Source organism: Garra rufa, chromosome 20, assembly GCF_049309525.1.
Source record: "Garra rufa chromosome 20, GarRuf1.0, whole genome shotgun sequence".
In the NCBI taxonomy this organism is placed as follows: domain Eukaryota; kingdom Metazoa; phylum Chordata; class Actinopteri; order Cypriniformes; family Cyprinidae; genus Garra; species Garra rufa.
The window spans coordinates 7,171,280-7,195,249 of NC_133380.1; positions in this window are offsets into that span (position 1 = coordinate 7,171,280).

A 23,970-nucleotide genomic window follows, 5' to 3' on the forward strand; every position below is an offset into this window, starting at 1 on the left:
GACCCTCCAACCTGAAAGAGTTGGAGCTCATCGCTAAAGATGAATGTAAAAAAAAGATGAGTAATAATTTTTTCCAAAATGATGCCTCTTGTACATCGTCTTATTATCTTCTGGGAGACGTCTGTGTCATTTCTAATCCAAAAAAAACTTGCTGGTTGAATAAAAGTATTTTATTTCAGAATTTGCCAGGGGTATGAATAATTTCGGGCTTGACTGTATATATGATGGATTTAATTGTGTATATAGAAGGATGGTATGTGATTTTGTCACACTTCTGTAATGCAAATATGTAATATTTAGGGTTTAACATTTAAGCAAAAGTTCAAAACATGCATTTTAATGTTTATTCTGATGCAAGGCGCCATAGACTTCACTAAAACTGTTATTTGAGTTGCAAAGCTGTTTAATTGTCTTTTTAGCAGTGGGACTGTGTTTATCATCTGAAAATTGGATTAATCTTTGCATAGATTAGGGTTATTAAGTGATTTTATCACTTAAACTGTGCATTTTGATGTTTATTCTTATGCAGTTCCCTATATAGACTTCTATTATAACTGCACTGCTTTAAACACAATTTTTGCTTGTTGTTACAACCTTAGAGATTTGGACATGAATTAAATGTCAAATATGACCAAAATGAAACCCAAACATTCCTTTATCTTCATTAAGAACAAGAAAAGCTGCAGTTTAGGAACCACTGAGCTCATTCTAGTTTGCACAGCAAGAATCGTTTGCAATATAAACATATTTTTCTTGATCGTTCTTATGTATCATATGGCAGTCTTGGCTGCGATTACGGCAGACCTTCTTGTCGTTATTCTTATCGGTGTGTTGGGGGGTGTTTTCTGAGGTGATGTCATTTCTCTGCGAGACCAGTGTGGCCCTGGGAACCGTTCTACTGTTGCTTTATGGTGACATGAAGGCCTGATCCATTTCCTGTTTCCTGGCAGGGTGACTTGGCAGCGACGACAGCTTAAAACCGGCATTTAGTGTCAAGAGCAGCCTGAACAAAAACCTTGTTAGCAGCAAGTCAGGCACTAATTAACCGGTATTAATTTGGCCTGGCAAGGAGACGTCATTATAATACCCAACAAAGGGGAGAGCGGACAGTGAAACACACCAGTGCAGCACTTTCTCCAACAGACACACCGCAGCCCAGTGGAAATATGGAGAACACTTGCGTTCACAGCTTTTTCTGGGAAAGAGGAATCATCGAAGAGTTTTATCAGGCCTCTGCGCTCCTTCAGGCCCCGACACGTCAGGAAATTTAGGACTTGGCAAGTCAGAGCCTGCTGAGTGACTTATTGCAGGATTCAGCAGTGATAAATTCTCACTAATGGTTTCAGAGGTTGAAAAAGTGTTCGGCTTGAAAGGGGCATGAGGAGAGAAATGAGAAGAATCAAATTTGTTTCTCTCAGCAATTTTGGGTTCACGGACTGGAAAGTAAGAGATGTAAATGTCAGATTATAATAGTCTGATTTCAATAAAAAGATGGACTCTTTTGTTTTAAAGGTTAATTCTTGGACACTAAATGCAAGATCTGTGTTGCCAAGTCCTCACTTTTCCTGCAAAATTGGGATACTTTTATAGTGTTGCCATGAATTTGCTCTTTTAGTCTCTGGGTTGAAGAAAAACACACCGTCCCCTGTAACTCAAGGACCCCTCCGAAATGCAAGTGGGTGCGTTTTGAGTAGTAATTGGGGTGGTGTTATGCAGACCTGGCAACCCTGTGCATGATTCCCATTAGTGAATAAATTATTGTTTTTGAAAAGAAATTAATTGATTTTATGAGTCACAATTTAAATGACATATGGATTGTAGTATTTTCTTTTTTTAGTATAAGTCAGGCAGAGAAGTTGACAAAAAAAAAAAAAAGCTTTTGATGCCTAAAGAGATTTTGCCATGAGTTGTTTGAGCTTAAAAAAAGATATTATATATATATATATATATATATATAACCTTTTAATTAATTCATTAATTTTTATTTTTTGGTGCAATGAAGTGTTTTAAAAAAATGGTTTTGGATGTTCTTAAAATACATTTTCATAATAATTTTTGATAGACTATTGCTTTAAACACTATTAGTCCATCTGCAATGATGCAGATTTTCTAGATAGATGAAACTTAATTTTAAATACCTGATATTTTCAAGTTTTTCATTATTGTGAGTAGTCTGTAAAAGAAAAAAAGACAAAAAATAGTAAATAAAAAAAGCAATTAACACTTTACTGTGATAATTTGAAACATTCAACTTTGACTTGTAACAGCAATAATAATAATAATAATAATAATAATAATAAAAGCAGCAATTAACAAATTCAATTAAACTACATTTTGAAGGAGAATGTCTGAAATAGTATTTGTGACCCTGGGCAACAAAACCAGTCATAAGAGTCTTTTTTTATTTTTTATTAAGCTGAATAAATAAGCTTTCCATTGATGTACGGTTTGTTAAGATATGACAATATTTGGCCAAGAAACAACTATTTGAAAATCTGGAATCTGACAGTGCAAAAAACTAAATTACTGAGAAAATTGCCTTTAAAGTTGTTCAAATTAAGTTTTTAGCAATGCATATTACTAATCCAATAATTAAGTTTTGATATTTATGGTAGAAAATTTACAAATATTTTCATGGAACATGATCTTTACTTAATATCCTAATGATTTTTGGCATAAAAGAAAAATCAATCATTTTGACCCATACAATGTATTTTTGGCCCATAATACTTAACACTGGTTTTGTGGTCCAGGGTCTTGTAAAATGTAAATGTAAATGTTTTCTAAAATCATCACAGTGTAGTTCATATTTAATATGACTGAATAAACCTGAATACATTGTGTTACGCCAACAAAGACAGATTTTAATCCTCACGTCAGGTAGAAACAACTCCTTAAAGGAACAACTGCACATATATTTCTTACTGTGATCTTGGAAAATGCTTCTGGAGACAGTGCGGTGTCATTGCAGGCACTCGTTGGCAGATGTCGAGGAAGGGAGTGTGGACTTCCCACGAAGCCTAAGTTTGGGCACTTTGCCACCGGCGAAGATTATCTTTCCTCTCTCACAATGGCTAGAGCAATTCCTCCTCACTGAGAGATGTTAATTTAAAATGTCCTGCGCCAGAAGAATGGCCCGCGCTAGATTACAGCAATAAAGCTGATGTTCAACTTTTATTTCTCCTGAAAAGAAAAGGGCTGCGGTTACAGTTTTTACAAACACACACATGCACAATGCGTCTTTCAGCGGCAGCAGCATCGGTGCGAGGTGATATTTTGTGTAAATGATGGTGTGGACCGCTGCCATGGGGGTCTTCCCCAGGAACAATGCCAACAATTAAATCAGATGTTACACAAGCACTTCGGCCTTGGGAAATCACACAGTATAAGCCAAAAGCGTTTGGGAATACACACGGTAGTGCTCTTAGAGGAGAAGCACTATTATGTTACCGTGTTTGCTTATGTCGTTTTTAACGTATCCATTAAAGGCGGTCTGAATGCTCACAACAGTAACTGATGTTGCTCTGTTGATCCAGTGCCGGGGGGGGGGGGGGGGGTTAGTGGCTTATTTATTCTAGATGGTTCCCCCCTTTATAAACACACTATAGGGTCTCTGCCTTTTATTTCAAGATGTAGACAATGTCTTTTATAAAGGTCAGCATAAAGTATCAATATGTTCAGAGTTGATTTCATTTGAAACAAATTTTTTCATTGACATTGAGTGTTTGATTTTGCCTGTGTCAAAGAGGATGAGAAAAAAAATGCATTACAATAATTAAATGTATTTTAATTAAAACATTGCGTTGATGAAAATATATGAAAGTGAGCAAAAATAACACAGCCCATATTGGCCATGCATGAAATTTTAAGAAAAATATAATATTAATTTAACTAAATTAAATCTATTAATTAAAAATTTATTTCGTTTTACTCAGATTTTTAAAAACAATATATTCAGATTACCTTCTATACATACAGTCATGATTTGCATTTATATATTCAGTTTTTTATCAGACTTGTATCTATATATTGAAACTGTCATGTATATTAAGAATTATAAGTACATATTCACAATTTACATATATTTATTCAGATTTAGCTCTATATATTCATGATTTACACTTTTATATTACAATTTGTATCAATATATTCAGATTTACTTGTATATATATATATATACACACATATACACAGTCGTGGCCAAAAGTTTTGAGAATTAACATAAATATTGGAAATTGGAAAAGTTGCTGCTTAAGTTTTTATAATAGCAATTTGCATATACTCCAGAATGTTATGAAGAGTGATCAGATGAATTGCATAGTCCTTCTTTGCCATGAAAATGAACTTAATCCCAAAAAAACTTTCCACTGCATTTCACTGCTGTCATTAAAGGACCTGCTGAGATCGTTTCAGTAATCGTCTTGTTAACTCAGGTGAGAATGTTGATGAGCACAAGACTGGAGATCATTATGTCAGGCTGATTGGGTTAGAATGGCAGACTTGACATGTTAAAAGGAGGTTGATGCTTGAAATCGTTGTTCTTCCATTGTTAACCATGGTGACCTGCAAAAAACGCGTGCAGCCATCATTGCGTTGCATAAAAATGGCTTCACAGGCAAGGATATTGTGGCTACTAGATTGCTCCTAAATCAACAATTTATAGGATCATCAAGAACTTCAAGGAAAGAGGTTCAATTCTTGTTAAGAAGGCTTCAGGGCGTCCAAGAAAGTCCAGCAAGCGCCAGGATCGTCTCCTAAAGAGGATTCAGCTGTGGGATCGGAGTGCCACCAGTGCAGAGCTTGCTCAGGAATGGCAGCAGGCAGGTGTGAGCGCATCTGCACGCACAGTGAGGCCAAGACTTTTGGAAGATGGCCTGGTGTCAAGAAGGGCAGCAAAGAAGCCACTTCTCTCCAAAAAAAAAACATCAGGGACAGATTGATCTTCTGCTAAAAGTATGGCGAATGGACTGCTGAGGACTGGGGCAAAGTCATATTCTCCGATGAAGCCTCTTTCCGATTGTTTGGGGCATCTGGAAAAAGGCTTGTCCGGAGAAGAAAAGGTGAGCGCTACCATCAGTCCTGTGTCATGCCAACAGTAAAGCATCTTGAGACCATTCATGTGTGGGGTTGCTTCTCATCCAAGGGAGTGGGCTCACTCACAATTTTGCCTAAAAACACAGCCATGAATAAAGAATGGTACCAAAACACCCTCCAACAGCAACTTCTTACAACAATCCAACAACAGTTTGGTGAAGAACAATGCATTTTCCAGCACGATGGAGCACCGTGCCATAAGGCAAAAGTGATAACTAAGTGGCTCGGGGACTAAAATGTTGAAATTTTGGGTCCATGGCCTGGAAACTCCCCAGATCTTAATCCCATTGAGAACTTGTGGTCAATCCTCAAGAGGCGGGTGGACAAACAAAAACCCACTGATTCTGACAAACTCCAAGAAGTGATTATGAAAGAATGGGTTGCTATCAGTCAGGATTTGGCCCAGAAGTTGATTGAGAGCATGCCAGTCGAATTGCAGAGGTCCTGAAAAAGAAGGGCCAACACTGCAAATACTGACTCTTTGCATAAATGTCATGTAATTGTCGATAAAAGCCTTTGAAACGTATGAAGTGCTTGTAATTATATTTAAGTACATCACAGAAACAACTGAAACAAAGATCTAAAAGCAGTTGACCAGCAAACTTTGTGAAAACTAATATTTGTGTCATTCTCAAAACTTTTGGCCATGACTGCATATATATATATATATATATATATACCATTTACATTTTATTTTACAATTTGACTACATATTCAGATGTACTTATATATATTCACAATTTACATTTATATATTCAGATATATACATATATTCATCATTTACAGATTTACTTATATATATATATATATATATATATATATATTCAGATTTACGACTATATATTCAGATTTACTTGTATATATTCATCATAATTTGTATCTATATATTCAGATTTATAACTATATATTTAGTTACTTATATATTCAGATTTACTTATATATATATATATATATATATATATATTCACAATTTACATTTATATATTCAGCTTTCTAAATATATATTCAGATTTACTTGTATATATATATATTTTTCAACTTATGACTATATATTCAGATTCACTTATATTCACGTATATATTCATTTACATTTTTATACTACAATTTGTATCTATCTATTTAGATTTACTTCTATATATTCATGATTTACATTTTTATATTACAATTTATTACAAAAATACAAATCTATCTATATATATATCTATATCTATATCTATATATATATATTATATATATATATATATATATATATATATAATACATACATTTAGACTTATAACTATATTTAACTATATTTGGTGCTTCATACACACACACACACACACACACACACACACACACACACACACATATGTTGTGTTTACATGTTTTATGGGGACATTCCATAGGCACAATGGTTTTCATACTGTACAAACCATATTTTCTATGGCCCTACACCTAAACCTAGCCCTCAGAGGAGATTGTGCACACTTTTACTTCCTCAAAAAAACTCATTGTGCATGATTTATAAGCCTGTTTCCTCATGGGGACCTAACAAATGTCCACAAGGTCAAACTTTACTGGTATTACTATCCTTGTGGGGACATTTGGTCCCCATAACATGATAAATACCAGGTACATACATACATAAATACATTTTTTTTTTCTACAAATATTCTTACTGCATGACGAACTGTTCCAGTATTATTTTTGCTCTTTATTATATATATTAACTGAATATATATTGAATATTTACCTGTAGGTTCTGCCAGGGAGCTGATAAGCTTTGTCAGGTCTCTGCTGCAAGATACCAAAATTACACAACTGAGGGGACAAAAAGTATTATTCTGTCATTCAAAAGTGCAGTAGATTTGTATTCTGAAAAATATATTTTCATTATATTACAGCAGAAGTTTCAAAAGTATTTTTTCTGCCTCACTGATTGCAACATGACAGAAAATTACAACAAATTTTAATGCACAACTGGGAAAAATTATACTGCAAAATGCACGCCACTTGTTGCAGTTGCAGGTTTTCCTGCATTCTTGTTGGTACTTGCTGTACATTTACATAAAGTTAGACAGAACTAATCATATTGGTCTGTGTTGCTCATGCATACAGATATTGCATATGCCTAAATGCCACTGCAGTTCAGCAGCCTATCTCTAAGCATAACAATACAACTAATGAATTTTTTGGGCTTTTGAGCAAATATTTCTCTAGCATTCAACTATATTTTGTGTGCAAGTCCCCAGCGAGCACCTTTTTTTCCCACAGAGCACCATCATCCCAGGAGGTAAATTGGCAGAAATCCTGTAATCCACTGGAGGGGGATGGCGGGTCCACAATTACAGCAGGACTACCTTGGGAACCGAAAGTTGGCGAAGGCCTCGCTGGGACCATTGGGCTGTCAGCACCAGGAGAAATTAACTGACATCAAACACCGTACCTCACAAGCTTAGACATGTCCAGCACACAATCACACAAAGAGAGAAGAGAGAGAGACATCAGACAGAGAAGGAGAACCAGAGAGAGAGAAAGAGAGAGAGACGGGCAGGAAAAGACAGGGAGTTTAAACAAGGGAGAGAATGGGAGAAACATAAGAGAGACAGGCAGGAAAAGAGAGGGAGATTAGAAAGGTGATGGAAAGAGAGAGAAAAGATCATTCTGATTAGATAATAACAATTACATATATGTATGGTCTGTATAGATAGGGGTGTTTGACTTCCCTAATTAAGGTTCGAGTGCCACCCAAAATTAAAGACATTTTAAATTCTGTTACGGGAAAGCAGCTATATACTGTTGTCTAAACTGAATATATATAATATGAATATATAATTGGAGTATTTCAAAACAAAGCCAGTTCCTAAAATCAACTTAAAGATTTGACGTTTTGGCCATTTAAAAAAAAAAAAAAAAAAATTATATATATATATATATAATTTAATTCAATTTTACCCTTTTTGGTTACACTTGTGATGTTCACGGTAAAAATAATAATAATAATAATAATAAATAAATAAAATAAAATAAAATAAACTATAATAAGGCCTTTTTGGGGTTACACTTCTGATGTTCACGGTAAAAAAAATGACTTGCCTACAAAAAAAACTGCTTGTATATCTCTTATTAAGCTATATTATTATCAAACATTAGATTAATTATTATTAATTATAGTTATTATATTATTACATTATTTTGAAAGTATTGCATGTGCTGTATTTAACCCTTATGTTGTGCTCCAGTCATTTTTATCTGGAGAGGTTTTTTCCCCCATATTTTTTTTTTGTAAAATTAAATTAAATTAAATTAAATTAAATTAAATTAAATTAAATTAAATTAAATTAAATTAAATTAAATTAAATTAAATTAAATTAAATTAAATTAAATTAAATTAAATTAACCCCTTTTGGGTTACACTTGGGATGTTCACAGTAAAAAATGACTTGCTAAGTAAAACAAATGCTTGTATATCTCTCATTAAGATATATTATTATTACCAAATGTCAGATTAATTAATTCAGATTTATTAATTAATTAATTTAACTTAATTATTTTTTAATTATTTTGCAAGTATTGCTGTGATCCAGTCATTTTTATGTGGAGAGGATTTATTTCCTCCAGGAAAACTTTTTGTGAAAAAACAAAACAAAATAAATAAATAAATAAATAAATAAATAAAATAATAAAATTAAATAAAATTAAATTAAATTAAATTAAATTAAATTAAATTAAATTAAATTAAATTAAATTAAATTAAATTAAATTAAATTAAATTAAATTAAATTAAATTAAATTAAATTAAATCAAATGTTTTGCCCTTTATGGATTACACTTCTGATGTTCACAGTAAAATAAATGGCTACAAAAACTGCTTGTATATCTCTCATTAAGCTATATTAATTATTATTATTATTAAATTAATTATTGTATTATTTTGAAAGTATTGCATGTGCATTTAACCCTCATATTGTGTTCCAGTCCTTTTTATCTGGAGAGGATTTTTTCCCCCATTAAATTATATTATTGACTAAAACATTTTGTGAAAATAAAATGGTATAAAACAAAACAAAATAAACTAAAATATTTTGCCCTTTTTGGCTCAGGTTCAATGCACACTTTCAGTCCAAAATTTTCAATGTTTTTTTCCATATTTGTCATCCTTTCCTATCAAAATGCTTGTTACAGATGCGAAAACCCAAAAAATCGAACTTGATTTGATTTTTATGATGGGTGAAAGTTTCAGAGACAGTGTGTAAACTTATGACGTCATATTTATTATTTATATAAAGTAAAGATTGTCCAATTTTTCCACATTTTTTTTTTTTTTTGTGTGTGCATAACCTCAGATCAAGGAGGCCTATGGCCTACAACAACAACAAAAAACTGTCCTAATCGAAAGAAAATAAGGAAACAAAAAAAGAGAATCCAAGATTTGATGATTTCGCTTAATGAGAGATTTACAAGCAATTTTTAAAAGGCCAGTCATTTTTGACTGGAAACACCAAATTAGATAAAGGGTTTCCAGCAGAGCACAAGGGTTAATTGTATGTATTACAAAAGGAACATTTGAAAATCATTATATTTTGTAATTGTTATTACCTCCACAGTCAGCCATCCAGCACTGCTCACCTCCTACAATGACAAACTCCACGGCTGTACTTGACAAAACCAACCAGCCCCTGTAAAGAGCCAAGAAACCGTCACTGCACCACAGGCTGCACCTAAAGCAAGAGTCTGATTCATTAGGTAAACAGTCTACCATTAATGAAGGCAATTTCCCTGGCAGCTAAGAGCTTACTGCAAACAGCAAAGAAAGCATAAACTGAAATATAAGAGCGAAAGAGACGTCTGACTATGTTTTGATTTACCACCACGGGAGGTTGCGGGTTAAAGAATGAAGGTGGAATCAGCAGCGCAGACATTGCATATGTTTCAATGTTTTGTTTGCGAGTCTTTCCCGAAGACAATCAAACGGCTGCGGTGGAATATTTCTAGAAAATGAATAATTAATTGCAGGTGTTTGTAGCCCATCTGCGCATCTTTGAGATGTTTATTTGCACAGCTGTTGTGTCAGATCATATTAATTAACGTTTGTTGACGCGTTTATTTATTTTGGCTCTTTCGTATTTTTATTTGCAATCGATTAATTTTTAGGTTTTGTATGTTTGTCCAGACTCTGCCATGTTTTTGATCTCGAACAGACTGATCGTTGATCACTCTCAGTTTGTTGTAAGAAACGCTAAACCTAATTTTTCATCGCATGAGGGAGCGACTTCACAAACCCGCTATTGCCTTCCAACAGACCCAACTGAAATCAATGCATTTCTAGAGTGCCCTAAAAAGATACAGAGCTGCCATAGCATACACGTTTGGCTGGTACAGTAGATGAGTTTTAGAGATGTTTGTTCAGTGTGATAATGCAGCTGGTCTATGTTAGCCCCAAAATGCAATATGGTTCAGCTCAACACTATTTGTATTGGCTATTTCGCGGTGTGCCGTGTATACAATGACGATCCGTTGACAGCCTGTTTATTTGGAGAATGCACAGATGTAAGAACAACTCAGCAGATTCTCAACACAGGCCTTAAAATACTGTACTGTTTCACTCTCTCCCGAGCAAGAAAGAAAAATGTTGCTTTAAAATCTGAACCATGCAAATTCAAAGGGTCATGGTTTGGTTGGTTAGTAAGGTCCAGGTAAACCCCTGCTGGTAGATGACTAGCTAGTTCTAAAAAGCATCTTTTTCCATTTGTGGCCATTTAAAGTTAACAAGTTTTGGGGTCAGTAAGTTTTTGATTCAGCAAGGACACATAAAAATCTAAAGTGACAGCAAAGACATTTAAAGTGTTACATAAGATTTCTATTTAAATAAATTCTGTTTTTTGGAACTTTCTATTCCTGAAGAATCCTAAAAAAGGCGTCATGTTTTCCACAAAAACAATAATAGGAAATTCATTTAACCATTAAGCAGATGCTTTTATCCAAAGCGATTTACAAATGAGGACAATAGAAGCAAACAAACCAACAAAAGAGCAATATTATGCACACTGCCATTCAAAAGTTTGGGATCAGTAAGATTTTAAATATATATATTTTTTTATATTAAGAAGGTTCTTATGATCATCAAGGCTGCATTAACTTGATAAAAAAACTGCAATATTGTAATATTATTTTAATGTAAAATATCTTTTTTGTATTTGAATATATTTTAAAATGTAATTTATTCCTGTGATACAAAGCTGAATTTTTAGCATCATTACTCCAGTCTTCAGTGTCACATGTTCCTTCAGAAATCATTCTAATATGCTGATTTATTCCTAATGTTGAAAACAGTTGTGCTTCTTAATATTTTGCTAGAACTTGTGATACTTTTTTTCAGGTGTGATACGTTTTTTCAGGATTTTTTCATAAATAAAAAGTTAAAAAGAACAGCATTTATTTAAAAAATAAACTTTTGTAAAAATTTTTTTTTTTTTTTAAGAAATTAGTGCTTAATTTCACCAAGGATGTGTTAAATTGATAAAAAAAAATGATAGCAAAGACTTACATTGTTAGAAAATATATATTTTGTATAGATATATTTATAAAGATATATTTTAAATAAATGCTCTTTTTTATCATTGACAACAAAAGTAATAAGTCCAGCATTTCTGAAGGATCATGAGACACTGAAGACTGCAGTAATGGCTGATCAAAATTCAGCGTTGCATCACAGGAATCAATTAAAATAGAATACCATTATTTTAAACTGTAATAATTTTTCACAATATTACTGTTTTTTCTGTATTTTAGATCAAGTAAATGCAGACTTGATGAGCATAAGAGAATTCTTTAAAAACATTAAACACCTTATTGATCCCAAACTTTTGAACAGCAGTTTAAGTGCTGTGAATGAATTCAAAATAAAATCTAATTTAAAATATATTAAAATAAAAATGTTATTTAAAACTGTAATATTACCGTTTTATCTGCATTTTTGATAAATGCCTTGCTGAGCATAAGAGACTTCTTTCAAAAATCTTAATATATAAATCTAAATATTTAACACTATCCCCACTCTATTTTTTTTAAGTTGTCAGCAACCGCCAACATTTTTGATAATTTTCACAAAAGTGAAAACACAGAAATCAGTAAAATTCCGTCAATGGTGAATGATTCAGTGATTCACTTACAAAGAAGCGTTCATTCCGAATGAATCTATTGAAGAAATGATTCAATGACTTACTCATTTACATAACTTGTCGCCACCTACTGGACTAGCAATGTAACATGCAAAAAGAAAAAACAGCATCATGAAAGAAGTCTTGTGAGAGTGAGGTTTAGTTACCGCTTCTTCAGCAGACTGCACTGACTAGCGCTCTCCAAACTGTAGCAGGTGGTTCTTATTTGGCCTTTGCACTCTCTAATTATTCAAGGGAGCTGGGCTCGTTCACTGTGCTGGAGTTCAGGGTCCTGCACCTGTCAGCTGGTTATTAACACCAGTGCATTTCTCTTAACCCAACAGTGCTGTACCGGCCGCCCCGGCTGCTCCCTCTGGTTCTGTGTTAGCCGTGCACAAACACAGCGCTGACAACATTTAGCCAAACTCCAGAGATTGGCCAGAGGTCTAAATATAGCTCTGGTGCACATTAGCTTTTTTTTTTTTTTTAAAGAAAGAAAGAGAGAATGCTGACAATAATATGGCAGCTTAAATGCTATCATCACTAGACCATGTAGTGACTCAGTGCCCATACTACATGTAAACTGATAATGTACATTCAGACTGAAACAAAGTCATAACCACATGATACAGTAGGGTTAAAATCAACATAACACACATTCATAACATTAAAGGAGCAGTTTATTTCACAATTTGCTGAAAATGTACTCACCATCAGGCCATCCAAGATGTAGGCGAGTTTGTTTCTTCAACAGACTTGGAGAAATGTAGCATTACATCACTTTCTCACCAATGGATCCTGTACAGTGAATGGGTGCCGTCAGAATGAGAGTCCAAACAGCTGATAAAAACATCACAATAATTCACAAGTAATCCACACCACTTCAGTTCAGCATCATAAACTGTTTGGACTCTTAGCTGACAGCACCCATTCACTGATCCATTGGTGAGCAAGAGATGTAATGCTAGATTTCTCCAAAGTTTTAATTTTTGGGCGAACTATTCCTTTAATCGGCATTAAAAAAAATTGGCAAGGTTTTAGAAAGGCTGCATTATCGACAACAGAAGCATAAAATTAAAGCTAAACAGCTATTTGGGATTTTGTTAACATAAACAATAGATTATGAAGACAAACATTTGTTTTCTTTGCAAACTTATTCAAATTTAGCATCACATAACTTGCTCACCAATGGATCCTCTGCAGTGAATGGGTGCCGTCAGAATAAGAGTCTAAATAGCTGATAAAAACATCACAATAATTCACAAGTAATCCACATCACTTCAGTTCAGCAATTAACATTATGTGATGCTTATTAAAATTTAGCATCACATAACTTGCTCACCAATGGATCCTCTGCAGTGAATGGGTGCCGTCAGAATAAGAGTCTAAATAGCTGATAAAAACATCACAATAATCCACAAGTTATCCATACCACTCCAGTACAGCAATTAACATCTTGTGAAGCAATATTTTTAAATAATATTATAAGCAAATAATATTAATGTGGTGTTTTTATAAGCTGTTTGCACTCTCATTATGACGGCACCCATTCACTATAAATGATCCATTGGTGAGCAAGAGATGTAATGCTAAATTTCTGAAAAGTTTTTATTTTTGAGCAAACTATTCCTTTAATTGGCAATAAAAAATTCATTAACTATTGGCAAGATTTTAGAAAGGCTGCATTATCGACAACAGACGCATAAAATTAAAGCTAAACAGCTATTTGGGATTTTGTTAACATAAACAATACAAACATTCATATTTTGGTGAAAAAAATAAGACAAACATTTGTTTACTTTGCAAACATATTAAAATTTTGCATCACGTAACTTGCTCACCAACTGATCCTCTGCAGTGAATGGGTGCCATCAGAATGAGAGTCTAAATAGCTGATAAAAACATCACAATAATCCACAAGTTATCCATACCACTCCAGTACAGCAATTAACATCTTGTGAAGCAATATTTTTAAATAATATTATAAGTGTTTTAAAAAGCTGTTTGGAAAAAGGTTTTATTTTTGGGCAAACTATTCCTTTAATCGGCATTTTTTTTAAAAACTATTGGCAAGACTTCAGAAAGGCTGCATTATCGACAACAGGAGCATAACATTTTGGGTAAACAGCTATTTGGGATTTTGTTAACATAAACAATACAAACATTCATATTTTGGTGAAAGATTATGAAGATAAACATTTGTTTACTTTGCAAACTTATTTAAATTTAGCATCACATAACCTGCACACCAAAGGGATCCTCAGCAGTGAATGGGTGCCGTCAGAATAAGAGTCCAAACAGCTGATAAAAACATCACAATAATATTATTTGCTTATATTAAATAATATCTCTTAACGTGCACTTATGAATTGTGCACAATAAAACCCAAGACGTGAAATCAGATTTCATGTTGACTTTAAGCGAAGCATGATACTGATTTTACTACGATGTAAACTCAACGTATTCCAGATGCCTTCCTTCACAGTTAAACTGGCAATAATTCATAACAGCAATAAGAGTTAGTGGCAGGTGCATATTTTCCATGTAATTGATAATAAACAGGTTTTCCTGCCTTTCACGGTTCGTTTCTCAGAGGGCATCCACACCCTGGTTGTGCCAATTTTCATTTGGATGGCTGTGGTTCACTAGAGCTGCCTGCTAAACGTTCCTCATTCTTGGTCTTACCGTTCCAAGGTAATGGAGAATTGTTTATTTTCTGTGCTGCTGGACTGTGAAAACATCAGCACAGAACTGAGACAGAAGCCTGAGCAATATCACGATTAACTGATGACTATAAACAACGTGACACGTCTATTTCATGCTATTTAGCTCCTGGAATGACATTAATAAATGTTAAGCTCCCAAGAATATTGATTTAATGTTATTAATTTATAAATAAATAAAATCAAAGTTTAAAGTTCCATTTATTTGAACAAAAAAAAAAAAAAAAAAACAGAAAAAAATAATATTATGAAATATTATGGAAATTCAAAATAACAGTTTTTTTATTTTAATACACTTTAAAATACATTTATTTCTGCGATGCAAAGCTGAATTTTCATCAGCTGTTACTTTAGTCTTCAGTGTCACATGATCCCTCAGAAATCATAGAAATCTTTTCTCACAATGTAAGTCTTTACTATCACTTTTTGTTATTTTTTAGTTTTCTATTTTAAATAATGCTGTTTTTTACATTTTATTTATCAAAGAATCTTGAAAAAAGTATCAGAGGTTCTAAAAAAATTAAATATTATTGTTTAATATTAATCAAATAAACAGCCTTGATGAGCAGAAAAGTCTCTTTTAAAAGTTATTTAACCTTAAAATAATAATATTAATTAATAATAATATTGTATAAATGACATATTAATATTAAATGTATTTAAACAATATAGAATTAAATAACATTCATATTAAATATGTGAAACATTTCTTAGTAATTGCTGGAAAATACTAAGAAATGTAATTATATGCAGTATATAATTAATTATACACTGCATAAGATTTTTGAAAAACTTTAATACTTAAATAAAATATTATAATCAATAATAATAATAATAATAATAATAATAATAATAATTATTATTATTATTATTATTATTATCATCATTATAATAATAATAATAATAATAATGTATAAACTAAATAATAATATTAAATAGAACAATTTACAAATCTATACTTAACTAAAATATCTAACTTAAATTTATAAAATAAATATATAAAAAATCTTATATTTTATGGGCTAATTCTTCTCATGCTGTACAAGTAAAATCGCTTGCCTATAATACTAAGATTAATTACATATTGCACATAGTCTAGACTAAAGTAATTAGGCATTGAAAAACTGGCCTGGAATGGCACTTTAATACTTACATTTTACAGCAAGTTAAATCACAAAACACTTTACATTAATAACCACTGGGAGCCATACTGAGTCAGTCTCACTCTGTTAAAAAAAAAAGCTCAGTCATAAATGTGGCTCAGCAATTTTTCTCTATTTTTGAGGAATTAGTTCAGAGATGTAGGACTGGCAGAGGACTGTCGGCTGGCACGAAACCCCTCAAGCCCAGAATAGTGGTGGTTTTTAATAACCATGTTCAAACTACGACGGCATGTTATTAAAGAAAATTACCTCTCCAGACCTTCCAATGGGCTGTTTGGGTGGGCAGGGGTGGCCACCCATGAATGAATGCATTAAAAACGGGAGTCTGTTTATTCTGAAATGGAGGATGACCGTTTTACAATGATGAATGAGTCTTTAAGAGAGCTTCACGCAGCTTCTGAGACTGGCACGTCTTCGGCATCTGTAATTCGAAGAAGAGAGAATAGTGACGTTGGTGACGCAACACATGGCATGCATGAGAAGCTCTCAAAACTGCCTTTATTTGGCACTAAACTGTGTTGTTTTTGGCTGTTAAAAATGTTATGTACCCTAAACTGGGCTATCAGGCACTCAAAACAGCCCCAAGACTGAAATCAAGATAAAATCTAAATAACGCTCAACGACTGGTTAGGGTAACAGTGTTATATTAAAGTTGGCCACGGTGCAATTCAAGCTCAGCAATTCAGACTTTGTTTTTGGGGCTCCTGGCCTGTGATGTAACGCCACCGAACACACGTCGAGGGAGCAGATCTTGGATCAAATTCAGGAGCGGGAGACGTCTTTCCCACCCACCTCCCTCCCTCCGGCGCGGCCCCACCAACGCCGCAGCGGTCGAACTCCTGATTGAAAGTGGCAGTTTAACGAGAGCGTTTCCTCGCAGACTACAATCCCAGTTCAGGAGGCCATGCGATCGCTTTCACAAGCCCTGTGGTTCATCCCTTCCCATTTAGATTACAATCCTGAAAAATTTAGGTCACACCACAGAGAAATCCCATCCCTCCACGGAAGAGCGGAGAAAACCATTCCCTGTTTGTACAGGGAAATTTTAGTGTCTGCTGAAATGTGACTGTTGAATGAAAGCTAATGACAGTTCAATAACGTCATTATGCACTTGGCTCCTTAACAATAAACGTTCCAAAAAAAGTAGCAAGCAATGCCATAAATTGCCAAAAAAACCATTTTTGTTCCCCAAAGAACCATTTTTCTCCTTATTATGAAGCACATTTTAATAATCTAAAGAATTTTTGGTGCAATGGAAAGTTAATATGATGTTAAAGGTTCTTCGTTGAATTATAGATTTTAAAATTAAAATGTTCTTTAAACACACAAAAAAAAATATTTTAAAGGGGTCATCGGATGCCCATTTCCCACAAGTTGATATGATTCTTTAGGGTCTTAATGAGAAGTCTATAACATACTTTGGTTAACATTTCTCAATGGTAGTGTAAAAAATACTCTTTTCAGCCCTTTTTAGAGCAAGCTATTTTGTTGCATGTTTCTTTAAATGCTAATGAGCTCTGCTCGCCCCGCCCCTCTCTGCTGTGGGATGATGAGCCATAATGTTTACTTTAGCCGCGTTTAACTGTGAAACTTGCTAACAAGCACATTAATAAGAAAGGCCATTCGCAAAGATGCATAAAAACCCTTATACTCACTTCTGCTGTGGGTGAAGCTGCATCACGAATGATTCGCACGAACATAGACGCATATGTAAAGACCAGCGTCTTTGTTCTCTCCACTTTAGCCCTGATGCCTTCGAGGCTTTTTTAGCAGGTCACAGCTACTGAAAGAGCTTACAAATTATGTAAACATGCTGATGCTTGTCATGACACCGCAGGCACTAAAGGAGTTTCTCAATGCGGATTTCACTCGATATCCGGGTGCGTTTATACTATTCGTGGGGAAAAATCAATGGTGCAGCATTTGGTTTAAGCCTATGATTATATCCATTGCCACCTGTAAGCTCTTCCAGTAACTTTGGTCATTGTATCAGTATTTTATTTTCCGAGTTGTGTTGCGGTAAAAATAGCGTAGCTCAGTGCCAGTAGTTTACCAGGCGCAACCATGTTACATTACAAAATAATGGTGCCCCCCATTGTCCAAAATATGTGTATAATAATGTGGATTTTTTTTAAATAACGTAAATCTTTCATTGGTTTTCTACTACATTTGTCAGTAACAGACATAATTTACGTTATATTAAGCCATACAAGTCTTAATACCCAGGGATCCCTTTAAGGGATTTGTATAGCTTATCAAAAACGTAAATGTTGTCTCTTACTAAAATACACAGTAGAAAACCCATGAAAGAATTACATTATTTAAAAAAAATACACACCGTTTTATATATATTTTGAATTATGGGGGGCGCCATTATTTTGATAATGTCAAATGGTTGCACTCGGTGAGCAACTGCCGCTACCTGTTGCTATTTTTACCGCAAGACAACTCAGAATACACAACTCAAATGAATAAATAAAATACTAATATGATGCCACATGGAGCGACTTTTGAATATAATTTCTACTTGAAGAGCAACAAGAGAAGTCTTCACAGCTTTCCTAGTGAAAAGAATAGGAAGATGCCTGTGGATGAATAAAACTTCCTAAAGACCAGCATCTTTGTTCTCTCCACTTTAGCCCTGATGCCTTTGAGGCTTTTTTAGTAAACCACAGTTACTGAAAGAGCTTACAGGTGGTGATGGATATAAGTGTAGGCTGAAACCAAATGCTGTATCATCATTTTATTTTCCCACAAGGAGTCTAAACGCCTCTGGATATCAAGTAAAATCCGCGCTTACAAACTCCTTCAGCGGTTGTGGCATCATGACAAGCGTCATCAAGTTTACATCCTGCCAGGATGGCATCTAGCATTGCTTGTCTGTGCCGTTTGTAAGCACTTTCAGTAGCTGTGTTCTGCTAATATGTCATCGTGTCAGTATTTTATTTTTAAGAGTTGTGAATTTCGAGCTATGTTGCGGTAAAAATAGCAATAGGTTGCGCTAGTAGCGCATTTGGCATCATCGAAGTAATGATGCCACCCATAGTCCAAAATATGTATACAACTGTGTGATTTTTTAAAACAACATAAATCTTATATGGGTTTTCTACTACATATTTCAGTAAGAGACACCATTTATGCTATATTAAGCTATATAAGTCTTAATACCCAGTATTCCTTTTAAGAGCGTAAGAAGGTTCGGGCTTGGAAGTGACAGGTAGGTGGAGTGCGAGATGCTGAGACTGCGGTCATACCTGGGCGTATTTGCTCAACAAGCCCCCGATGACAGACTGGGCTCAGGGAACAATAGTTCCCTTGCAGCTCCTTATCGCGGGGTATGTACCACTGGGAACCTGCCACAGGAGCGACCCGTGTAAGCTGAAGCTACAGCGCTGGATTTCCAAGTGGGTCAGCAGCCAGAAGACTGAGCAGCCAAACCCAGAACCGCCTCCATCTCTAGAACGAGGGGGCAAGGCCTGAGGCGACTCAACCATGAGCAAGACTCTTGTTAAACGTGAACTCCTGTGTTATCCCTGTTGGAAAACTCTCAAAAACCCATCATAAACATCCTTCCGAGGCTCTAAAAGTCAGTTGAAGAGTTTATCCATCATGCTATACTATTTACTGCAGCATCACTGCAATGTACGCCATTGGTATCGAAGATAAAAACACGACCGCAGGTATGTCCGTCACCGCAGGTACCTGGAGGTTTGGAAACACTCTCATCATTGAGTGAGCTCTTCTAATCCTCTGGTACCTCGGAGGGGGCCAAAAACACTCAATCCCTCTTCTGTGTTGGCCAGTGGGATTTCCCTCTTTAATTAATTCAGGATTTGTAGAGAGTGCAGAGGTCAGATGTGAGGAGAGACGCAGGATTGATTTTCTCTTGTAAGATCTTGAGGCCTATTGTGTGCCGTGCTTAAAGGGGGGAAATGCATGCTTGTAGGTTACATGTTAACGAATAAAAGACACTGCTCAAATAGTAAACCGGTTAATGGAACTGTAAAAAATAATGACTAGGTGGCTTTAACACTCTACCGGTCTGGCCGAAGAAAACAGGTCCTGCCCAAAACTGTCAATGCTGCAACGTCAGGGTGCTGAAACAAAGAGCAACCGTGTTCACGCTTTTCAGAGAACTTTTATTTGGATATTAAACTGGCATAAGATAAAGTATAGAGGGTTTGCACTTATATCACGATTTGGCCATGTTGGCGATACTCGGATGTAAACAACAGCATGGATTGCACGATTCATGTACTACTGAATTGCAGTGCTCCATTATGACATTTTTGAAGGTTCCTAATATTGTTTTGAAGGCGCCTACAATAGGTTTACATGCATGCAAGGTCAAACAATGCCTTTTTGTCAAAATATGCATTTAATATGACCTCATTTTCCAGCGATTCTCAAACAACTCATTCGAAGCAGTCCAAAGATTTAGTCTGTCTATACTGGCCATATAAAGATCATAAGGGTTTTCCAAGTTCAGCCTTTATTAAAATGTCAAACTCATATGAGTCATTTACTCTTAAATCGCACTACAGTTATTGCACGTTTTGTTTTTGAATAACTAAAAAGAAACTGTCTCATAAGAGTCATTTAAAGTTACTTGTGAGAACAAACCACACAGGTGGTGTGGCATGTTTTTGTTCACTAAAAGATTTAGCCCGTTTCCACCACTAAATAAAATATTAAAAAAAGGTTATTGCGCCTTATCTCTCACTTCTTTTAATATCTGAGATATAAACGTGCAATTCTGAGAAATAAAGTTGGAATTGTGTGATATAAAACTCGCATTTCTAAAAAATAAAGTCAAAACTGAATGACATAAACTTGCAATTGCAAGTTAGTATAAAGTCAGAATTGCATTATATAAACTCGCAATTCTAAGAAATTGAGTCAGAATTGTGATATAAACTCGCAATTGCGAGTTATAAAGTCAGAATTCCGAGAAATAAACTTACAATTCGAAGAAATTTCACCTCAGAACTGGACTTTAAAACTCACATTTGTAAGTTTATAACTCACAATTCTGAGAAAAAGAAGTCAGAATTGGAAGTGACAAACTCTCATGATTGTGAGTTTATATCCTGAAATTCTGACTTTATATCTAGCAATTCTGACTTTATTTCTCACAATTGTGAATTTATATTCCGCAATTCTGACTTTATCATTCGCAATTGTGCATTTAACTCACAGGTCTGAGAAAAAAAAAGTTAGAATTGTGAGTTTATATGATGCAATTCTGAGAAAAAAGTCAGAACTGCAAGATGTTTTTTACACGTTTTTTTTTTAATTGTATTACATTCAATTCAAACATCAAGCTGACAACTGAATTATTAGGAATCGCCTTGATTCATCGGATAAGCGGTACAGGAGTAACAACGCAGAAAATGTGATGTTTTTGTTTCTCACTTTATGACCTTGAGATATTTTTTTTAACATCTGCCCTATTGTGTGGTCAATACGACCGGTGCTAGATACATTTTTTTGTATAATTATGAAAAATTGAACATAAATCAAAACATCCAGCTAGCTAACACATGATCGTACACATTGGGCTAAATTCATTTAAAGAGGACATACAAAAACCACCTTTTCCTCACCATAAGATCTAACCTTACCTTTTGCTTTGGTAAGAATGTAATTGCTTCCTGTTTATCTGACCCATGTTGCCCTTCTCTCCTGCTTCCCTGAAACATCAGACAGTGTTAAGGTCAGAGGTCAAAACTATCAAGGGCAATAGTAGAACGATACTGTTGGTCCTCTAGGAAATTGAGCCTAAGATCACAGGGTTAGTTCTTGGAAAGACTCAGTCAGCGTACCAACCGCAGCTTGATAAATACAGTGATTTATGTTGTTAATGACTAGCTGTTAATTAAAGTATGAGCAGGTGTGTTGAAGTTATAATATCATTTATTTAATGGCTCTACTTACAGTTGTGGTAAGCTAATGTTTCTGTTGCTTCTACTTGGAGTTAGAGAAACCCTGCGTATTGAATTTAAAAGAATAATCTGGCCTGTGCATGAACAAAATGCTTGGAAATATTTACTATTCTAGATTAAATAGTCAAATTTTGACTTGAATTTTGACTTTTGATGGATGAAAATAAAATTTAGATTGAAGATTGTTATTTTTATTTTTTTTAAAGAAAGACAAATCCTCCTCTGTGCCTCTTTGGTTTGACCATTAAGCATTAACCGTGGGATCTGAGGACCACAGGAAGAGCAATAAAACACAACAATGCAAATATACACAGTAAGAACATAATGTTTCCTGAGTGGCAGGTGAGGTCTGGACTACAGGAGAGGTGAGCTCTAAATCATATCAGGCACCCCTAAAGTGCCAGTTCACCCCTGTTTCATTTATTTTTTTTGCTCTCCCACATTTCAGGTGTTTTTCGTCATGTCATTTCCCATGAAGCCCTTGTCAGTTATTTTGCTGACTGATACGCTACCTTGGGCTTACGATCGCCGGCGTCTGCGGGACGCAATGAATCATGCTGATGGAGGGCAGAGTTACTGCTGTTTGGAGACTCTCTCTGGTCAAATATGAGCCCAGCCAGATCCACTCGCACAAGTCACAGAGATTTATGGGAAGTTTGCCAGTATTGTGACACTTAGGAAAGTAGTTAAAGTATCAGTCATGCTCATAACCATGGATATGCTTGTAGATATTGATTTTTTTTCTCTTCATTTTCTTATAGGCAGATAATAGGTTAAAGAATCAGTTAAACAAAAACAATAACAACTAAAAAATATACAAAAAATTTACAAAATATTGTCAATTTAATCAAGAGATTTATTAGTGGTGTGTGACCCTACATAATATGTTCTTTGAACAGAAATATTAATTAATTAATAATTCATTTTTATTTATCATATTACCTTGCTTATATACTGTAATCAAAAGGAAGTTTATTTAATTTAGATAATAAATTTGAATACCTCTCACTGTGATTTTACTTTATAAAACAAGTTACATAAAAATATCATATTTTCAGAAATTATTTTATATATATTATATATATATAACAAGTTACATAAAAATATCATATTTTCAGAAATTATTATTTTATATATATATATATATATATATATATACACACATATACATACACACACACACGCACACACACACACACACACACACACACACACACACATATATATATATATATATATATAATTAGATTATTATTTATCTTTACAATATATATCAAAATTAATGTATATATTCTTTTAATTTTATTGCCTCTTTTTTTAATTGTTGGAAACCATTTTCAATTGAATTGCTATTTATTTAACATATAACTCTAACCATGATTTTATTATATAAAACACATCACATTATCCTTCAGAAATCATTATATATATTTTTATTTTTTTTTTTTTTTCTGGACTCTCTCAGGATGAATAGAAAGTGCAAAAGAAAAGCATTTATAGCAATTTTTTGTAGCATTATATATTTTTTCCCACTGTCATTTTTGATCAATTGAGAGTCCTTGCTAAATTAAAGCATTGTTTTTTTTTGTTATTTAATATAATAAATAAATAAATAAATAAATAAATAAATAAATAAATAAAACACTGACTCCAAACTTCTGTACAATAAATAAAATAATTTATATATCTTTCTATAAATTTAAAAAAATATATTTTCTTTATTACTACTATTATTTGGCATATAATAATATATCAAACATAATGTTTGGAATTAATGTATATTTTAATTAATATTTATCATATATATTTCTATTTATCATTTGAGCCTACAGTACATTCAATGGAAACGTTTTCTCAAAACATTTTCTGAATAAGGGCCTGAATGAATGAATGACATAAGAGC